Below are 20938 nucleotides of genomic sequence, written 5' to 3' on the forward strand. Positions count from 1 at the left end.
ACAAAGGAACTTCCCAAAAATACTTGGGATAATGCTTGTGGTGCAGCCAACACAAATCGAGAAGACTGCACTACACGCTTTAATCTGCTTGAAGTTGAACACCAGGTCTCTCTCGGCTCTGGTTCCACGTGCCCGACTGATTTAGGAAAGGGCTGGCACAAGTCTTTAGATGGGTCGGTGATTGACAGCCGATATGGTGGGACCAGTCCGCCAGGTTGCCTACCCACAGGTGAAGTGGTTGCCCCCTGCAATAGGCTGGTAGGAATGTGGCCAGTGGAGTGGCTGTATCACCACAGTAGTAAAGCAAGAAAGTCTGCAGACACCAAGATTAAAGTAAAAGCACAAGGCTGGAGAAACTCAGCTGGACTGATCTACTGCGTTCGATTCTCCCTTTGTGGCTTTCTCTACATTGGAGAGGCGGGCAGACTTTGCTGAGCACTGTCGCTCTGTCTGCATCAGGGATCTCCCAGTGGCCAACGTTTTAATTCTGTGCCCTGCTCCCATGCTCTCAAGGTCCTCATGTACTGTCCCACCAAAACTACAGGCAAATTTGAGGAACAACACTTGATTTTCTGTCCAACCAGATCACATGAACATCGACTGCTCCAGATTCTGCTAGCCCACTCTCCATTCACCCTCCCTTCCTTTACCCTTTCCTCCGACTCTCCTCCCCTTTCCTTCTCCACTCACAGAGCCATTCCCCCCCCCTCAACTTGCTTGCTGGTGTGCCCTCCCTCCCTTTATCCACCTAAAACCCCCTGTCTTTGAGACTGTGCTCCTCCCCCGCCCACTCCTCACCACTTTGTTCGGGTGCCTGCCAACATCTGCCCATACCTTGATGAAGGGATCAAGACTGAAACGATGCTTATGTATCTCTACCTTTCGTGTATAAAGAACACTGTTTGACCAGTTGAGTTTCTCCAGTTGTGTTTTCATTCTCCAGCATTCTTGGGTTTGATATTTTTCTTGCTGACGGTTGAAGCCAAGCTGTGGGAGATTAGACATCCTCTTGTGAGTACAGAACATTTGCTGCTGCTTTCAAAGCCCTTCTCCGCCTATGTTTCTGAAAGGGGCAACCTGACAGAAAACCATTTAAAACCATGGGAATTATGACGAGTCAATAATCCCATGGAAGGAGAGAAGGCAGCCCTCTTCAGATCACTTTGAAGGGAAGGTTTTCCTGTGATAAATCAGGCTGGAATAATGGTGCATTTAAAGGACTTCAACAATGCAACAATCCAGACACCGAAGCTTATGAGTAGGCCCTTTCAAACTGCCATGTTTTTGCCTGGTTTGCGCCCTAGTTACGCGGCAGTTAGAAAGGGTCTGACCCGGATTGGATTGGATTCCAACTGGGTCCTTGACCTACCTCAGAGGTAGTCAGGGAACCCAGTTCAACTTACTTCGATTGCAATTCGAAAATGAAAATGGTCGATTCACTTATTCCAGTGACGTCAGCACTGGTGCGCATGCACCACCGGGCAGCCAGCCCCCAAATATCTGGCAGTACTTCTGGTGAGTACGTGACGCGTCATTACGGAATCCCCTTTAAGTCGCCGGATTTAATGGGTCGATCCCCCTGCAATTTCAAAAGTACTTCCAGCACCTTTGCCCCAGTAATCGCACCCGGGTCCCAGGAGGGCCACCCAGGGGCCGTAGTTTAAAAGAGGCTATTGAAAGAGACGTGATGAGAGCTTATTATCATATCCATTAGTACAACACAGCAATGCACCGAAATTCTTATTTCCTGCTGCCACCCAGATACAGAAGTATCTCCAACTTCAGTAGTATAAAGTAAATGACCACAATAGGCCGTGAAACAGAACGCTAGAGATAACAATTTAGAGTTGGAGTTAGTGCAAAACAAGAAGTGACATTTCAGTAGCGTAGACAGATCTCCTCCTTGTCCTAAATCTACGGTTAGGGTAGCACAGAGAGATTCAAGAGCTGATGGAAGACATAAGAAATAGGAGCAGGAGTCAGGCATCCAGCCCATCAAGCCTGCTCCACCATTCAATGAGATCATGGCCGATCTGATGATGGCCTCAACTCACCTACCTGTCTTTTCCTCCATATCCTTTAATTCTACTATGGAAAGATCTATCCAACCTTGCCTTAAATCTATTTGAGGGTCGCCTCCACAGCTTCAATGGACTGCAAATTCCATAGATTAGTGGTTCTCAAGCTTTTTCTTTCCACTCATAATCCCTAGGCCATCAGGGGACTGTGATTAGTAATGAATTGCTTAAGGAGGGATGTGGGTGGAAAGAAAAAGATTGAAACCACTCTTTCAATCATACCTCATTGACTCATTATGTACACGGTTTCATAACGCCAAAGGGACCAATGAATAGTTTTTCTCAAGCAAAATATTTCAGTAACAATTGGGTCAAGATCAGTGGTTTTTGTACGTCGAGGGGGGAGGACTGGTGCTGGTGTGTGTGTGGCACTGTAGGTTGGGGGGGCACTGGCGGGAGGGAAGGGGAGCGCTGGCAGGGTGGGCGGAGATTCTTTTATCACTTTCATGGAAACTGCTCAGTGGAGCCCCCCCCTGCATTCAAGTGGCACCCAGAGCAGATGCCATACATTAGATACGCCACTTGATAAAGGGCTCAGGCCCAAAACATTAGTCACCCTTTACTTACTATGGATGCTGAGTTTCTCCAGCGATTTCGTCTGCTGTATTTCCTGTTTGAATTGACATATTAAATACTTAATTGAATTCAAACAACAAAAAAAGGTAGATAAATATTCTGTTATCCTAGTGTAAAAGAAATAGACCACAATAGAGCAGACAGTCCTTTGATGGTGTGGGAGTAGTCCCTGATTAATGTAACAAGAGGGGAGGGGGGGTTCAAGAGTCTGATAGCTGTTGGAAAGAAGTTGTTCTTGAACCTCGAGGGGCTTCAGGCTTAGAAACATAGAAACATAGAAGATAGGAGCAGGAGTAGGTCATTCAACCCTTCGAGCCTGCTTCGCCATTCAACGAGATCATGGCTGATCTTAAAGTTCAGTACCCCGTCCCCGCCTTCTCTCCGTAACCTTTAATACCCTTATACTGAAGAAATATATCTAATTCCCTCTTAAATATATTTAATGAACGCTTATCTTTGTGAGGTTTTTCAGTTGGTTGTTTTTCCAGACTCTTTTGTGTAGTCTTCCAAAGGCGCTATTTGCCTTGGCGAGTATGTTGTCTATCTCGTTGTCGATCCTTGCATCTGATGAAATGGTGCAGCCAAGATAGGTAAACTGGTTGACCGTTTTGAGTTTTGTGTGCCCAATGGAGATGTGGGGGGGCTGGTTGTCATGGTGGGGAGCTGGCTGATGGAGGACCTCAGTTTTCTTCAGGCTGACTTCCAGGCCAAACATTTTGGCAGTTTCTGCAAAACAGGATGTCAAGTGCTGAAGAGCTGGCTCTGAATGGGCAACTAAAGCGGCATCGTCTGCAAAGAGTAGTTCACGGACAAGGAAAAGAGTAGTTCACGGACAAAGATAAGCGTATACAGAGCCGTTGTCATACCCACACTCCTGTTCGGCTCCGAATCATGGGTCCTCTACCGGCATGCTCCTAGAACGCTTCCACCAGCGTTGTCTCCGCTCCATCCTCAACATTCATTGGAGCGCTTTCTTCCCTAACGTCGAAGTACTCGAGATGGCAGAGGTCAACAGCATCGAGTCCACGCTGCTGAAGATCCAGCTGCGCTGGGTGGGTCACGTCTCCAGAATGGAGGACCATCGCCTTCCCAAGATCGTGTTATATGGCGAGCTCTCCACTGGCCACCGTGACAGAGGTACACCAAAGAAAAGGTACAAGGACTGCCTAAAGAAATCTCTTGGTGCCTGCCACATTGACCACCGCCAGTGGGCTGATATCGCCTCAAACCGTGCATCTTGGCACCTCACAGTTCGGCGGGCAGCAACCTCCTTTGAAGAAGACCGCAGAGCCCACCTCACTGACAAAAGGCCAAGGAGGAAAAACCCAACACCCAACCCCAACCAACCAATTTTCCCCTGCAACCGCTGCAACCGTGTCTGCCTGTCCCGCATCGGACTTGTCAGCCACAAACGAGCCTGCAGCTGACGTGGACATTTACCCCCTCCATAAATCTTCGTCCCCGAAGCCAAGCCAAAGAAAAAGAGATATTTAATGAACCTGCCTCCACTGCCCTCTGTGGCAATGAATTCCACAGTTTCACCACCCTCTGGGTATAGAAATTCCTCCTCATCTCGGTCCTAAGTGGTTTGCCTATTATCCTCAAACCATGATAAACAAAACAAAACAAATCTGCAGGTGTTGGGGTCCAGTGCAGTACGCAAGAGTGCTGCAGGAACTTGACAAGTCGCACAGGGTCCAAAGGGAGTGAAAGATAAGCAACATTCCGGGCCTGAGCCCTTCAACAGGTTTCTGTACCTTCTGTCCAAAGGTAGCAGTGAGAAGAGACTGGTGACCAGGGTGGTGGTGGGGGTGGGGTTCCTATATAATGTCGGCTGCCTTCTTGAAGGCCTCAGAGTGATGTTTTCAATAGATTGGAGGCCGGATCCTGTGACGGACCTGGCTATGTTCGATACCTTCTGGAGCAATCTGTGTATTAACTCAATTAAAAAATATTGTTCTTCAGTACAACCTGGAGTCCTGTTTCCAGGAGGCTGCAATCAAAGGACTGATTTTATTTAGCTGCGTGTCTGAACTGGAAGATCACCAGACTTTGTACTTTACAATGACAGAGCAGCAGAAACTGATTTCCAAACTCCGTCAGAGGCCAAATTGCTTCCTGTTTCTGATGTCTAGTGGTTGCAGGCAGTCTAAATTGGTTGGATTTAAGGTACGCTCCCCATGGTTCAGCGGCCCACGTGATCTACCTCACTGCATGGCTCTCACTCACTGTTCGAGCACACAGTTTCTACCAGACAGAAAATGGTTGTACTTCAGCTGTGACCAAGTGTTATTGTCTTTGCATCAAAGGATGTTGATTCAAATGCTCTCCCTGTCTTCCAGAAGAGAATCCAAATGCAGTCTGGTGGTGGAACTCCACATTAGTGAGAGGAAAAGAATGGTTGACATTTCAAGCCAAAATTCTTCATCAAGACCCTGAACCCTTCTTACAGGATAGATCTGCAATGGATCTGAAGGAGATCCTGTCACCCATCGAGGCAGCATGATGCCATCAATTCCATTTCAACACGCAAGATGCTGGGGAAACTCAGCAGGACCCGTGGAAAGCAAAACTCGGTCAACATTTTGGGTCTGAGCCATTCTTCAGAGTACCATAAGGAGGTGGGGTGGGGAGGGAGTGCAGGCTAGAAGGTGATAGGTGGATACTAGTGTGGGAGGGGGCAGGAGAGAAAAGGAGGTGGTAGGGTGAGGGGGCAGAATGCTGTCTGATAGGATAAAGGAAAGGAAGAAGTGGTGAGCTGAAGAAAGTGAGGTAGAGGGATGAGTCAAAGAGCGAGACCGAGTGTGGGGTAGGGGGGTGGGGGGAGAGTTGGAGAATTCAACAGTGATGCTGCTGGGTTGGAATCCACCATGACAGAATGTAAGGATCAATTCAATCCCCCTCCTCCGTTGTCATCAAAATTGGTATCCTGGCCATTCTACCTTCGTGCTCATTCGTTTCTACTTGAATCTGATTCCACCACTTACGTAGGCAACGAGAAAACCAAGATTGAATGTTTCTTGTCCAGAACTGAGCAGGTGTCATTGTGTGAAAAAAACACAGAAATGCTAGAGAAACTCAGCAGGTCAAACAGTGCCTTTATGTGGATGTCGTTCATCCTTCACAGTAGAAGATGACCATGGCTTCAAAGTGAAATGGAAGATTGATGGCTGTGGGTCTGGAGGTGACTGGTGAGGCCAATCTGAGCCCTGAAGGCTTGCCCATGTGTGGGTGGGTGCTGTCGTGGTAGTGGATGCAGCTCGGGCCTTGTGCACAGCATGTTTTCGTTGCGCCTCGATAATGTGCCTGACTTCAGCTGCACAGGCTCCTGTGGTGATCTTGCAAAGGTAAAAATACATCACCAATGTTTCAGGCTTGAGTCCTTCATCAAGTTGTGGGGGTACATGAGAGATGTCCGAACCCATCAAGACGTGGGGGAACATGAGCAATGGCAATTGTGCTGGGGCAGCGACTTTTACTTGAAATCTTAAGTCGAGATCTCATCAACTATGGCAGTACACAATGAGAGGAACTCAGCGGGTCAACAGTCGACAGACAGTCGACGTCCCGAGCCAAAAACCTTTCGTCAGGTACAGCAAGAACTGGGTGGGGAGGAGATGAATGGCAGGTGATGCGAAAGATGTTGTGACACTACTTCGCTTGGTGCTGCAGGACGGATGTGATGAAGTCCGAGGGAGTGCGGAAAGTATTTAGAGGTAGAATCAGAATTTATTATCATGGATCTGTCATGAAATTTATTGCTTTATGGCTGGACGAGAGGTGCAATTATTGCTAAACAAATTAAATTTAAAAATAAATAAAATTAGTGCAAAAATAAGAGAAAGTGAGGTTAAACATGAAAGTCTGAAGGCTAGGGTCTATTGTTCACTCAGAAATCTGATAGCGGAGGGGAAAAAGCTGCCTTTCTGCTGCTGGATCTTTGTCTTTGGGCTCCTGTACCTCCTTCCTGATGGTAGCTGGGTGAAGAGGGCATGGCCTGGGTGGTGGGGACCCTTGAGGGTAGAGGCTGCTTTCTTAAAATAACACCTCTTGTAGATGACCTCGATGGAGTGAAGCCTGGTGCCCGCGATGGCTTTGGCTGAGTTCACAACTCTCTGAATTTTTTTCCTGTCCCTGTGTACCTCCATACCAGACAGTGATGCAACCAGACAGAATGCTCTCCACGGGACACCTGCAGAAATTTGCAAGAGTCTTTGGTGATGTACCAAATCTCTTCCCGAAGTACAGCCGCTGGCGAGCCTTCTTCGTGATTGCAACGACATGGAGGCCCCAGGTCAAGTCCTCAGAGATGTTGACACCCAGGAACTTGAAGTACTTAACCCTTTCCACTGCTGACCCCTCAATGAGGACTGGTTCATGTCCTCCTGACTTCCCCCTCCTGAAGGTCGTAATCAACTCCCTATTTGCTAACGTTGAATGTTGAGGCACTACTCAACTAGCTGATCTGCTTTCTCAGGAGTTTATACCTTCTCCATGTATCTGCGTGGGTTTTCCCCAGGGGGCTCTGGTTTCTTCCCACTGTTCAAAATGTGACGAGGGTGTAGATTAATTGGGTGGGATAAATCAAGGGCCGAAATGGCCCTGTTACAGTGCTATATGTCTGAAAAAAAACATGAAAGTTTAAAACTGGCAATCTCACCGCTAGTTCTCCGATCGCGCTATGCACAGTCTCAAGCAAACAAAATATTCACTTCTCCAGCATCTACCAACTCTCGTAGGTGCTAGATACCAGTGGTTTTTACTGTACACGGTCCAAACATGGGGCAAATGGGACTAGCATAGATTGGTCGGCACGGTTGATGGGCCGATGGGCCTGTTTCGGTGCCAAGTAACTCTATGAGTCTATGAAAATACTTTCTTGCAATCAACAACACAACGTAGCTGGGCAGCTACATGAACGGGATCTTGCTGTGTGCAAATTGGGCGGCGAAGTGCTCCGCGGGGCCTTTGCACCAGAAGAACTGCTGTTTTAATGCAAACCTGCCTTTCCCTTCAGTCACATTCCCATCACATCCATTCCTTTCCATCAAGATCAAAAGATTTGACTGGGATCTGTGGTTGTGTAATAGCTGCCTGGATGAGCACAGGTTTCTTTCTTGTGAAACAAAACCATCTGGGGGCACAGGCACTAACTAAAAGCAGGTGGGTATAGGAATCTTGGGCTTAGTTTGATCTTTGGGCAGAGATCGAGTGGGTCTTTCATTTTGTATGAAACACTACCCCACCTTCCCCCATTGATCTAATAGGCCACTGCTTTTGCACAAAAATGCCCAGAGAAACTCAGCAGGCCACACAGCAAAGATTATGGTACATCACCAATATTTCGGGCCTGAGTCCTTCCTCAAGGTGGAAGCAAAGAGAACCTGAATAAAGTGGAGGGGGGAGGGGCAGGGCAAGAAGAACAGGCCCACAGACCAGAGGTCATTGATGGACAAGGAAAGGAGGGAAAAAAATGCTGGGAAATGATGGGGCGAAGGGGGGGGTGGGGGTGAAGAACTAGACACAAAGAGACAGAGGGATGGGGAAGGGATTAAGACAGGGGAGTGGTCCAGCAGAATTCAGAGAAGTCGATGTTAATGCCTTCTGGTTGGAGAGTGGCCCAGACAGAATATTAAGTGCTGGTCCTCCAATTTACAGGGGCCTTGGTTTGGCAGCGCACGAGGGCGTGGACAGACATATCAGAAAGGGAAACGAGGCATGGAATTGAAATGATTCACCACGGTGATATCCCGGGCAATTGTTGCTGGGAGACCAAAGGTGCACAGTCTGCGTCCAGTCTCTCCGATGTAGAGAAGGCCACAACAGGAGTACTGGATGCAGACGATGACTCCCACAGATCCACAAGTGAACCACTTCACTTGGAAGGACTGTTTGGGTCTACCTAGTCACCTAGGCCACTACCTTTACCAAATTGGACCTTCCTTTTAAATAAATGGTCACGGTGATTAGCTTTGAAGTGCAAGAGCTTCACTGTAAATGAGTGCTCGCTCATCATTCACTGAAGTGTGGTGGTGAGATGAGGTGATTGTTCTGTGCTGTTCTGTGTATAAGTGGCTGGCCTGTCCACTGATAACGCCTCCCCCGTGACCTGGCCATAAAGGTCGACCTCCCTACCCCCTTCCATTCATTCGAGCACATGGAGCTGAGCCAGCCGAAATCTAGTGTGTATTAAAGCCTGTCGTTCCTCACTCAGCCTTTGGAGTCACTAAGTGCGTAGCATTAGGAAGCGGCAAGAGACTGAATTATGTTTGGAAAGTATGTGTTAGTGTATTTTACACACCTGTAGAGCTGCAATGGAGAGCAACGTGATTCCCCTGTAGTTTGAGCAGTCTGATTTCTCGCCTTTGTTTTTGTACAGGGTGATGATGGTGGCATCACGAAGATCCTGAGGCAGTTTACCTTGGTCCCAACAAAGCTTGAAAAACTCATGCAGTTTGGCATGCAGAGTTTTGCCGCCAGCCTTCCAGACTTCTGGGGGGATTCCATCCATACCTGCTGCTTTGCCACTTTTCAGTTGTTCGATTGCCTTATATGTCTCATCCAGGGTGGGAACCTCATCCAGCTCTAGCCTTAGGGGCTGTTGAGGGAGCTGGAGCAGGGCGGAATCTTGGACTGAGCGGTTGGCACTGAAAAGAGATTGGAAGTGTTCTGACCATCGGTTGAGGATGGAGATCTTGTCGCTGAGGAGGACTTTGCCGTCTGAGCTGCGCAGCGGGCTTTGGACTTGGGGTGAGGGGCCGTACACAGCCTTTAGAGCCTCGTAGAAACCCCTGAAGTCGCCAATGTCCGCGCTGAGCTGGGTTCGTTTGGCGAGGCTAGTCCACCACTCATTTTGGATCTCCCGGAGTTTGCGCTGAAGATGGCTGCATGCGCGACGGAAGGCTTGTTTCTTCTCTGGACAGGACGGCTTTGTAAGGTGAGCCTGGTGGGCAGCTCGCTTCTTTGCCAGCAGCTCCTGGATTTCCTGGCTGTTTTCGTCAAACCAGTCCTTGTTTTTCCTGGAGGAGAAGCCCAGTACCTCTTCAGTGGATTGCAGTATGGTAGTCTTCAACTATCTTCGCTAGGATTCTACTAAATAGAATAATACCTAGTGTCGCCGAGAATATTCTCCCAGAATCACAGTGCGGCTTTCGCGCAAACAGAGGAACCACTGACATGGTCTTTGCCCTCAGACAGCTCCAAGAAAAGTGCAGAGAACAAAACAAAGGACTCTACATCACCTTTGTTGACCTCACCAAAGCCTTCGACACCGTGAGCAGGAAAGGGCTTTGGCAAATACTAGAGCGCATCGGATGTTCCCCAAAGTTCCTCAACATGATTATCCAACTGCACGAAAACCAACAAGGTCAGATACAGAAATGAGCTCTCTGAACCCTTCTCCATTAACAATGGCGTGAAGCAAGGCTGTGTTCTCGCACCAACCCTCTTTTCAATCTTCTTCAGCATGATGCTGAACCAAGCCATGAAAGACCCCAACAATGAAGACGCTGTTTACATCCGGTACCGCACGGATGGCAGTCTCTTCAATCTGAGGCGCCTGCAAGCTCACACCAAGACACAAGAGAAACTTGTCCGTGAACTACTCTTTGCAGATGATGCCGCTTTAGTTGCCCATTCAGAGCCAGCTCTTCAGCGCTTGACGTCCTGCTTTGCGGAAACTGCCAAAATGTTTGGCCTGGAAGTCAGCTTGAAGAAAACTGAGGTCCTCCATCAGCCAGCTCCCCACCATGACTACCAGCCCCCCCACATCTCCATCGGGCACACAAAACTCAAAACGGTCAACCAGTTTACCTATCTCGGCTGCACCATTTCATCAGATGCAAGGATCGACAATGAGATAGACAACAGACTCGCCAAGGCAAATAGCGCCTTTGGAAGACTACACAAAAGAGTCTGGAAAAACAACCAACTGAAAAACCTCACAAAGATAAGCGTATACAGAGCCGTTGTCATACCCACACTCCTGTTCGGCTCCGAATCATGGGTCCTCTACCGGCACCACCTACGGCTCCTAGAACGCTTCCACCAGCGTTGTCTCCGCTCCATCCTCAACATCCATTGGAGCGCTTACACCCCTAACGTCGAAGTACTCGAGATGGCAGAGGTCGACAGCATCGAGTCCACGCTTATGAAGATCCAGCTGCGCTGGATGGGTCACGTCTCCAGAATGGAGGACCATCGCCTTCCCAAGATCGTATTATATGGCGAGCTCTCCACTGGCCACCGTGACAGAGGTGCACCAAAGAAAAGGTACAAGGACTGCCTAAAGAAATCTCTTGGTGCCTGCCACATTGACCACCGCCAGTGGGCTGATAACGCCTCAAACCGTGCATCTTGGCGCCTCACAGTTTGGCGGGCAGCAACCTTCTTTGAAGAAGACCGCAGAGCCCACCTCACTGACAAAAGGCAAAGGAGGAAAAACCCAACACCCAACCCCAACCAACCAATTTTCCCTTGCAACCGCTGCAATCGTGTCTGCCTGTCCCGCATCGGACTTGTCAGCCACAAACGAGCCTGCAGCTGACGTGGACTTTTTACCCCCTCCATAAATCTTCGTCCGCGAAGCCAAGCCAAAGAAAAGAAGAGAGCTGCAATAAGAATCACAATTCATTTGTAGATTAACAATGAACTTAACCATAGAGGTGTACAAAACTGGCGTATTCAGTATTCAGTGAGTCTTTTGCCCAGATTCAGGGAATCGGTAACCAGAGGGCATCTGTTTAAAATGAGGGAGAAGAGATTTAATTGGCCCCTGAATTGCAACTTGTATTTTTACACACAGAAGGCAGTGAGGTATGGAACAGGCTGCCAGAGGAGGTGACTGAGGCAGGCACTCTTGCAACTTGTAGAAAAAAAATAGACGGATAGGTTTAGATGGATATGGGGCCAGACGCAAGCAAATGGGTGTGACATTTTGGTGGGTGTGCGCATGTTGGGCCAAAGGGGCTGTTTCCACTGTGCGAATCCATATCTCAGCAAGACTTCCCGCACTCCCATTCCTCTGATCATTAAGGCCAGCGAGCCACTTGCTCTCTGTGCCCAAAACTCACTTTGTTTCTCCCTAACCATCGTCTCTAAACCTTTCTCTCTACGACACTGACTGGTTTCTCATCATCTAAAACTTGTTTTCCTCAACTTCTTTCCGAAGCGGAACACGTTTAAATTCGTACTACATCTGCCATGAACTTGAATCACCCAGAGAGTCAAGAGGGGCCCCAATCTCAAGTCTAATCCTTCAAGATTCTACTCCTTTTCCAGGAATGGTTCTAACTGCTGAGATTTGTCAAGGAGTTCTACACCCACCACTTAACAATTCTGGCAATTTCAACATTTTAAGACTGAAAGGATTATTTTAAATTTTATTGGTCAAACAGAAAGCCACATCAAGCGGTTAAAGCTTGCAGCGGAAAACACCACCAAAATCGTGATGTGGACTGTATAAATTCATTGCATTTACCAAATCAGATATGTTTTGCTACCTTATTCCCACAGTAATTGTGGCTTGTGCAATGATGAAGCTTTCAAATGAATTCTGCTGCAGGGAAAAGCTGAATTACGCTTGCCAATTCTCAAAGAATACATTCCTGGAGTTTTTAAAATCACATTTCATTCCAATTCCAACTGCCGCACCTCCTAAAATGGCTTGTGTTTTTCGACTCTTGAAGGATAAAGGGTCCCGACCCAAAATGTCGACTGAGCTTTTCTACCCATGGATGCTTTCTGACCTGCTGAGCTCCTCCAGCTATTTTGGCCAACTAAGTGTCTGATGAAAATAAAATAAGTTTCAATTTTTTATAATTCTTTTGGGGTTTTTTTTGGTAGACGTGGGCATCACTGGCAAGATCAGCATTTATTGGGCTTGGAGAAGCTGACGATGACCCACCTTCCTGTCCCAGCGCTGACACACAGCTGTGAGGTGAAGATTGTAAATGTCGTTGGGTAAGGAATGCCGCAAAATGCATCACCTCACGCTTATCCGGATTGAACTCCAACTGCCACATTTCTGCCCAACTCTGCATCCTGTCTATATCCTGTTGTAATCTATGACAACCTTCAACACTGTCCAAATCTCCTCCAACCTTTGTGTGGTTTTGGTGTTTTGGTGGTCCCAGCATAGTTTCTGGTTAGGAGTGAACCTCACATGAATAAAATCTTGCTCAGTTCTCATTGATCTTCCCCCCGTAACTCTGTACTGTATTTTACTTGCTGTACTGCGTATGGGTTGACGAGCTGGACTGCATTCTTAGTAAACCTTCCCATTGGGCCTTGATACATGCGACAATAAACTTAAAAGTTCAAAACTTGATTCTGGGTCTCATGCCACAAAACTTCTCCAGAAAGACTGACGTAGGTCACCTTCTCAAGGGTAATTAGGGATGGGCAACAGGCCAATTGTCTTTGCTGTTTTATATCAGTATCACCTTCCAATGGCATAACAGCGTGCAGAGAGTATTGCTGTGTAGTTAATCACCTCCAACTCGCAGAGGTCACAGATCTCTAGCTAGGCAACAAAGTAAGCCTGGAGTTAAACTGGAAAGACTGCAGATTCTGGGGTTGGAGTGCAAGGCGCAAAAGAAAGCCTGGAGCCAAATGTACAGAATGATCCAAGGTAAACCCAGTGGCCCAATGTGCTCTGGGGTCTGCCCCCTTCGATAGCAATCACTGACACCAACATTACCAACACTTATTCACTCCTGCCTTTCTACAATCAAGAATCCTTTGGGATTGTCGCAAACTGGGACTAAGTCTACCAAAGTACCAAAACGGCCAGAGCTCCTGTTAAACTTCTAAAATGAGAGCAGCAGCCAGGCTGATTGAGAATAACCAACCCTGTTCACTGCTGATATAGAAAAAAAACACATGCAGAATCACAAGACTTGCAAATGAAGAGTTTTAGCTAAATATAGCATTGTGGCTGAATGTCTTGAGAGACATGTTTCCCAGTCCAATAGTATCAGGTAACTCAAGCTGGGAGCCAGGGCCTGTTATTCAGCAAGTCTGGCAGTTATTTCATTATCAGGTCCATTATGACAAGCATTTGTCTCAGACAAAGGCAGAACAGAAAAGGAATTGAAGCTGACAAATTAGTCCTGAGATCAATTTCATTTACATAATGGCTGGAAGTTCATTAATAACAGGCTCTTAATTATTCATCACCTTGTTTCACAGGACACAGCGGTTTCCAGTGTTTATGGATGTCTGATGTTTCTGAGAGCTCATTCAACCATTCCCAGCTTTATTCTGCTCGTGTTATTTGGTACGGATTACGGAAGGAATGGCCTTAGCTACGGACCACTTCCCTACCCTCAGCGGACGGTCACATGTAGGAATCAGAAGTGCCCAGCTGTCAATGTGTCTTGTGAGGCAAGGTAGACAAAGCATGGGCTTTTCTCTCTCTAGCGACATTACAACACTACAGCACAGTACAGGCCCTTCAGCCCTCAATGTTGTGCTGACCTACATATTCCTCCCAATAAAAACCCCTCCCCATCTCCTAACCCTTTATTTTTCTATCGTGCATGTACCTGTCTCATAAACGCCCCTAATGTTCCAGCCTCCACCACCACCCCTGACAAAGCATTCCAGGCACCAAAAACTCTGGGTAAAACTACTTACCCCTGATGTTTCCACTAAACTTCCCTCCTTTCACTTTGTAACAATGACCTCTGGTGTTTAATACTCCTGTCCTAGGAAAATGGCACTGGCTGTCCCCCTTAGGAATCTTGTAGATCTCTATTAAGTTTCTTTCTTTGCTCCCAAGAGAAAAGCTCCAGCTCTGCCAACCTTGCCTCAAGCTTTCCAATCCAGGAAACAGCCTGGTAAATCTCCTCTGCATAACTTCCACATCCTTCCTGTAACGAGGCACCTAGAAGCAAAGGGCAGACAAAGAACGAGAGGTGACTTCATAGAGGTATAGAAGATTATGAGGGGTTTAGATAGGGTGGACGGACTTCATAGAGGCATAGAAGATTATGAGGGGTTTAGATAGGGTGGGCGGACTTCATAGAGGTATAGAAGATTATGAGGGGTTTAGATAGGGTGGACGGACTTCATAGAGGCATAGAAGATTATGAGGGGTTTCAATAGGATGAATGGACTTCATAGAGGTATAGAAGATTATGAGAGGTTTAGATAGGGTGGACAGACTTCATGAGGGGTTTAGATAGGGTGGACGGACTTCATAGAGGTATAGAAGATTATGAGGGGTTTAGATAGGGTGGACGGACTTCATAGAGGTATAGAAAATTATGAGGGGTTTAGATAGGGTGGGCGGACTTCATAGAGGTATAGAAGATTATGAGAGGCTTAGATAGGGTGGACAGACTTCATAGAGGTATAGAAGATTATGAGGGGTTTAGATAGGGTGGACGGACAGCACCTTTTTCCCAGGGAGGTAATGGTCAATGCCAGAGGACATCTGTTTAAGGTGAGCAGAGGTAAGTTTTTTTTTTAAACACAGAGTGGTGGGTGCCTGGAATGTGTTGCGGGGGTGGTGGTGGAGGCTAGTCCATTCTAAAGACTCTTAGACAGGCCCATAGTTGTAAGAAAAAATATAGGTGAGGGAGGGAAGGATTAGGTGGTTGTGGAGCTGTTTTCCATAGGTCAAAGCAACATTGTGGGCTGGAACACCATATGTTGCTGCAAGATTCTATATGTCCCACATTGGACTTGTCAGCCACAAACGAGCCTGCAGCTGACGTGGACATTTACCCCCTCCATAAATCTTCGTCCGCGAAGCCAAGCCAAAGATTCTATAAGCAGCACTGGGGCACTGACCAAGTTGGTTAAAAATCTATACAAAGCTCAGACACAGTAGGATTGTCTTCCACATTCACATCTTAGCCAACAGTTCAATACTCCATTAATACAGGTAAATACTTACCTTTTATATTTATGATCTATTTTTCTGACTGGGCAGTAATTTTATTGAGATAATTGTAGTTGGTGCGCCTGTGTGGATGCAGTAAGAATTTCCGTGCACCTGTACATTGTACTTGTGCGTATGACAATAAACATCTCAATTTATTCTCATTGTAATAAAAACTGTCTCATATTACGTGAAATTGCCTTTTGTCTGCTGATTAGACATCAGCAGAAAATGTCTGAGGTCTGGAAATATTTGTCGAAGGGCTCAGGCCTTTACCTCCTATGGACACTGCAAGAACCACCGAGTTCCTCCAATATTTCTACTTTATTATGGAAATGTTATCTTGTGGTGGCTCTTTGCAGCTCCCCCACGGGGCCTCCCAAAATAAAGGATGAACGTGACGATCCAGCAGGCTGCACGAGGCCCTCCGATTGGCCACAACCAAAAGAGCTTAACTGGCCTATCAAGGAAAGCAAACACACCAATCAGTGCTGAGAGGGTTTTGACCGCGCCCCTCAGCTTGAGAATAAAAGTAGGGCTTTGAGCCCAATAAAGCTGAGTGTGTAAATTACACCCAACTAGGGTTTGTGTCGTTCTTTCTGGGAATAGCATGTTCTTTCTGAGCAACCTGCATGCAGCTATAACCTCTCCTGCGCTATGGGCTCTGTCGATCCATAGCTTGCGGCAGCCAGCTACCGTCTCTCATTTTCCTCTCTCTGCAGATGCTCCCTGACTTGTTGAACATCTCTAATGTTTCGGTTCTTTTATTTCTGGTTTCCAGCAGCTCTAATTCTGTATTTTCCTATCTATCCTTGAATTTAATTTAGACTTACTGCATGGAAGCAGACCCTACCGGCCCACAAGCCCGTGCATCCCAAATGCTCCAGTTAACCAACAATCCCTGCACGTTGAGAAATTGGAGCATCCAGAGGAAACCCACGCAGACATGGGTAGAACGTACAAACTCCTTACGGACAGTGCCGGATTGGAACACGGGCCACTGGCTCTGTGATAGCGATACGCTTAACCGTGTTGCCTGTCTATTCATTCATTCATTGAACACTCTGAAATACATTGATGTGGACTTTTTAAGGTTGTGCTTTTAATCTTAACAGTTCTGGGATCCACAGATAAAATTTAGGACAACTAAACAACGCCACTGGTAGAAGTTAAGAACTAATGGCCAGTGGTTTTGATGGAGTCAACCTATTAAAAATGTGAATCGGTATTTAATTCATCAGACACAGGTTGACTTACCATTCTAACCTGCGCCATCTTCATCTCAATTCCATTTGCGACCCTTAATTTCACATTCCTTGTTCAATTGTATCAGTAGCTGTTGGAAGAGAGGGTTCAAAATTTCCACTGTCTTTTCCATGAATATTTCTCAAATTACCACCTTGTTGTCTTATTTTCATTCTCAAATTGCCCTTGAAATTTACAATTACATTACAAAGCAACAGAGAATCATACATTTTTTTTAAAGTTTCTAGTTACACAAGGGAATAATAAAGCCACAAACTTAAAGCTGAACAGAGAGACGGTTTCTAAAATAAATCTGGAAAACATGAAAGCAAGGGGAGGAGGGATGCAGGAGGGACGGGGAGGGAGGGGGAAAGGAGGGAGGAGAAGGTGGGAAGGAAGGGGAAGAGGGTGGGAAGTGTGATGATGTATTTTGGATAGTTAGATCAGGGCAGAATTTACACAGCCCCAGACCCAACAGAGGAAAAAGAAAAGAAAGCAAATTACAGATACCAGAAACCTGAAATAAGTCAGAAAATGTGGAAGATACTCAGCAGGTCAGGCCTGCATCTAAAGAGATAAATTGTGGTAACATTATTAGTTGAAAATCAAATGAAAACTTCACTGATTCTCTCTCTCTCTGCAGCTGTTACCTGATCTGCTGAGTGATTCTAACATTTTTTGGTTTAAATGAAAAAGGTATAGCATTGATACAAAGGGAACGATCCATACACTAATGTTCCATGGAGTCCACGCCTCATGACTTTCTGGATGAGTCTCTCGTGGGGAACCTTGTCAAATGCTTTACTAAAATCCATATAGACCACATCTACCACCCGACCCTCATCAATTGCTTTTGTTACCTCCACAAAAAACTCAATTAGGCTCATGAAGTATGACCTTCCCTTCACAAAGCCCTGCTGACTATCTTTGAGTACTTCTCCAAATGCTCATAGATCCTAACCTTAAGAATCCTCTCCATTAGTTTGCACACCCCTGATGTAAGACTCACTAGTCTTTAATTCCCAGGATTCTCCCTATTAATTTTTTAAACAAGGGGACCACATTTGCCATTCTCCAATCCTCTGGCATCTCCCCTGTGGAGAAAGAGGACTCAAAGATCATGGCCACTGCCCCAGCTATCTCTTCCCCTGATTCCCATTGCAACCTGAAATATATCGCGCCTGGCCCCGGGGACTTTGAGATTTTAATGTTTTTAAAAGATCCAACACTTCCTCTTTCTTAAAGTCTGTTCTTTATCCTTTAGGGACCCCACCTTCATTCTCATCATCCTTCTGTTCTTCACATATACATACAACATCTTAGTGTTTCCCTTAATCCTAGGCCTTCTCAAGCTCTTTTATAACATTAGAGATCAAATTTAAAAGCAGAGTTAATGGAAGGAGTCTTTACAGTGTGGAAGAACAGAGGGACCTTGGAGTCCAAGTCCATGGATCTCTCAAAGTTGCTGTGTAGTTTGATATGGTAGTTAAGAAGGCTTATGCTATGTTGGCCCTCATTAGTTGGGGGTTGAGTCTTTAAGTAATGTTGCAGCTCTATAAAACTCTGGTGAGACCACTCTTGGAATATTGTGTTCAGTTTTGGTTGCTTTGTTACAGGAAGGATATGAAAGCTGTGGAGAGGGTGCAGGGGAGATTTACAAGGATGATGCCTGGATTATAAGACGTGTCATATGAGGCAAGGTTAACAGAGCTTCGGCTTTTCTTTAGAGTGAAGGTGACTTAATGGAGATATATAGAATGATGAGAGGCATAGATAGTGTGGACAGCTTTTTCCAAGACGAGATAGTAAAAACCAGAGGACATCTGTGCAATTGAAGGAAGGAAAGTTGAGGGGAGATGCCAGGGATAAGTTTTCTTTTTACACAGAGAGTGGGAGGTGCCTAGAATTCGTCGCTGGGGTGGTGGTGGAGTCTGGTACAATAGGGGTATTTAAAAGACTTTTAGTCAGGTGCACAGGATGCAAGAAAAATAGAGGGTTTTGTGGTAGGCAAGGTTTAATTTATTGTGAAAGTGTATGTATATTGGCTGGCACCAGCTCATGGGGTGAAGGGCCTATACTGTGTTAAAATCTTCTATGCTTTATGGTCTATCAAGATACTTGTAGTAATGCATTGATACGGATTGAGTATTAATTAACAGAGAGGGAAAAGAAAGTAGGAATAAAGATCATCTTGAGCTTGGAGGCTCTAAATTGTTGGGGTGTTGTCTGTTCCGGACACACTTGTTCACGAGCCCCATCACCAATTCTGAGGAAAGGATGAAGTGGAACATATCCAGATTTCCCAATGACACAAAACTGGGAGAGACTGTGGGATGTGAAGTAGAGTCCAGAAAGGTTTCATAGCCAAACAAATGAATGGGCAAGGATACAATAGGTAAATTTATGCAGAAAAATATGAAATCATCTGCTTTGGAAAAACGTTCTCTGCCTCTTGTATTTTTTTTGCGCTAATGACCTGAGATGGAAAGGTATTGGTTTTCAGATTGACCTGAGTGTCCTTGTACAGAAATGACTGAGAGTCAACATGAGGATACAGCAAGCAATTAGCAAGACGCATGGTCTGTTGACTTTAATTGCAAATGAATTTGTGTACTAAAATGAAATTTCTCTGGAATTAAGTAGGTTGCTGGCAGGAAGGCACATGGAATATCATACATTGGTCTGTCCTCCTTCCCCAAGGATACACCTGATGGAGGGAATGCAGCACAAGTTTACCGGAATTGATTCCTGGGAAGGGGGATTATTCTCCGTGTGGAGATTAAGGCAGCGTTGGACCAGTCATCTTGATTTAGAGCAATGAGAGGTAATTTAATTGAAACCCAAGAACTTAAGAGACGACAAAAAAAAATAAACATCTACGAAACCTTCACATAAATCTTGGGTTTGCTGCATTTGCCACGTGCCAGAGAGGATAGGAATAGGAAGCTGTGGCAAATGAATGTGTGGTTGAAGGACGGGCTGCACCTGAACTGGAAAGGGACCGACATCCTGACAGCCAGGTTTGCTAGGACTGTTGGGGAGGGTTTAAACTAGTTTGGCAGAGGGGTGGAACCAGAATGTGAGAGCAGAGAATAGGGCAGAAGATCAAAAGCATGATGCTATGTGCTCTGAGTTGGTGAGGAGGGACAGGCAAGGGACAAAACATAAATGTAGCCAGTTAGAGGGGTTGAGATGAGCCTATTTCAATGCTAGGAGAATTAGGAATAAATGAATGAATTTAGAGCTTGGATCAGTATATGGATGTTGTGGCTGTTACAGAGACTTGGCTGGAGAAGGGCAGGATTGCCTGATGCAGGTACCGTGGGTTTAGGTGTATTAAAAGGAATAAGTTTGGAGGTTGGTGGGGGGGGAGGGGAGTGGTGGAGTAGCATTACTGGTCAGGGATACTATCACAGCTATAGAAAGGGAGGATGCTGTAGAGGGAGTGTCCATTGAGTCAGTGTGGGTGGAAGTCAGAAAAAGGAAGGGAGCTATCACTGTGCTGGGAGTCGTCTACAGGCCCCCAAATAGCCCTTGGGACACCAAGGAGCAAATAACCAGGCAGATTTTGGAATGGTGCAGGAAATACTGGGTTTTAGTTATGGGTGATCTCAACTTCCCTAATATTGACTGGAACCTCCTGACTGCAAGAGGGATGAGTGGGGCTGAATTTGTCAGGTGTGTTCAACAAGGATTCCTGAAACATTATGTGGACCGGCCGATGAGAGGAGTGGGTTGGGTAATGAACCTGGTCAGGGGGCGGACCTCTCGGTGGGGGAGAATTTTGGTGAGTGACCACGACTCCCAGAACTTGAGCATAACTATGGAAAAGGATAAAAGCAGACAAAATGGGGAAGTACTTAACTGGGGAAGGGCTAATTACAATGGGATGAGACAGGAACTAGTGAGTGTAAATTCGAAACAGATTTTCAAGGGAGAAAGCAAAGAATTAATGTGGATGAAGTTTAAGGACCACTTGTGCTGGGTTCAGGATAGGTTTGCTCCCCTTGGACATGAAAAAGATGGAAGGAAAAAGGAACCATGGTTGATGAAACAGGTCAGGCAGCTGGTCAAGAGGAAGAAGGAAGCAGGAAACAGGAAGGGCTCATGAGAAATGTATGTTAGCCAGCAAGGAGCTTAAGAAAGGACT

At 46.2% G+C, this 20938-nt stretch overlaps 1 protein-coding gene across 8 annotated transcripts in view; it reads right to left on the reverse strand.

Moving 5' to 3' along the window:
• Positions 1 to 20938, reverse strand: part of adgrl2a (adhesion G protein-coupled receptor L2a) — a 905078-nt gene that overhangs the window by 737674 nt on the left and 146466 nt on the right. For 7 of the 8 annotated variants that reach the window (XM_069939367.1, XM_069939363.1, XM_069939364.1 and 4 more), the window contains exon 2: positions 16801 to 16879. The exons of the other annotated variant lie outside the window; for it this stretch is intronic. The gene's annotated coding sequence lies outside the window, so the exon portion shown is untranslated. The remainder of the gene's footprint in view (positions 1 to 16800; positions 16880 to 20938) is intronic. 8 annotated transcript variants of the gene reach the window in all.

This window comes from Narcine bancroftii, chromosome 5, assembly GCF_036971445.1.
Source record: "Narcine bancroftii isolate sNarBan1 chromosome 5, sNarBan1.hap1, whole genome shotgun sequence".
Classification (NCBI taxonomy): Eukaryota; Metazoa; Chordata; class Chondrichthyes; order Torpediniformes; family Narcinidae; genus Narcine; species Narcine bancroftii.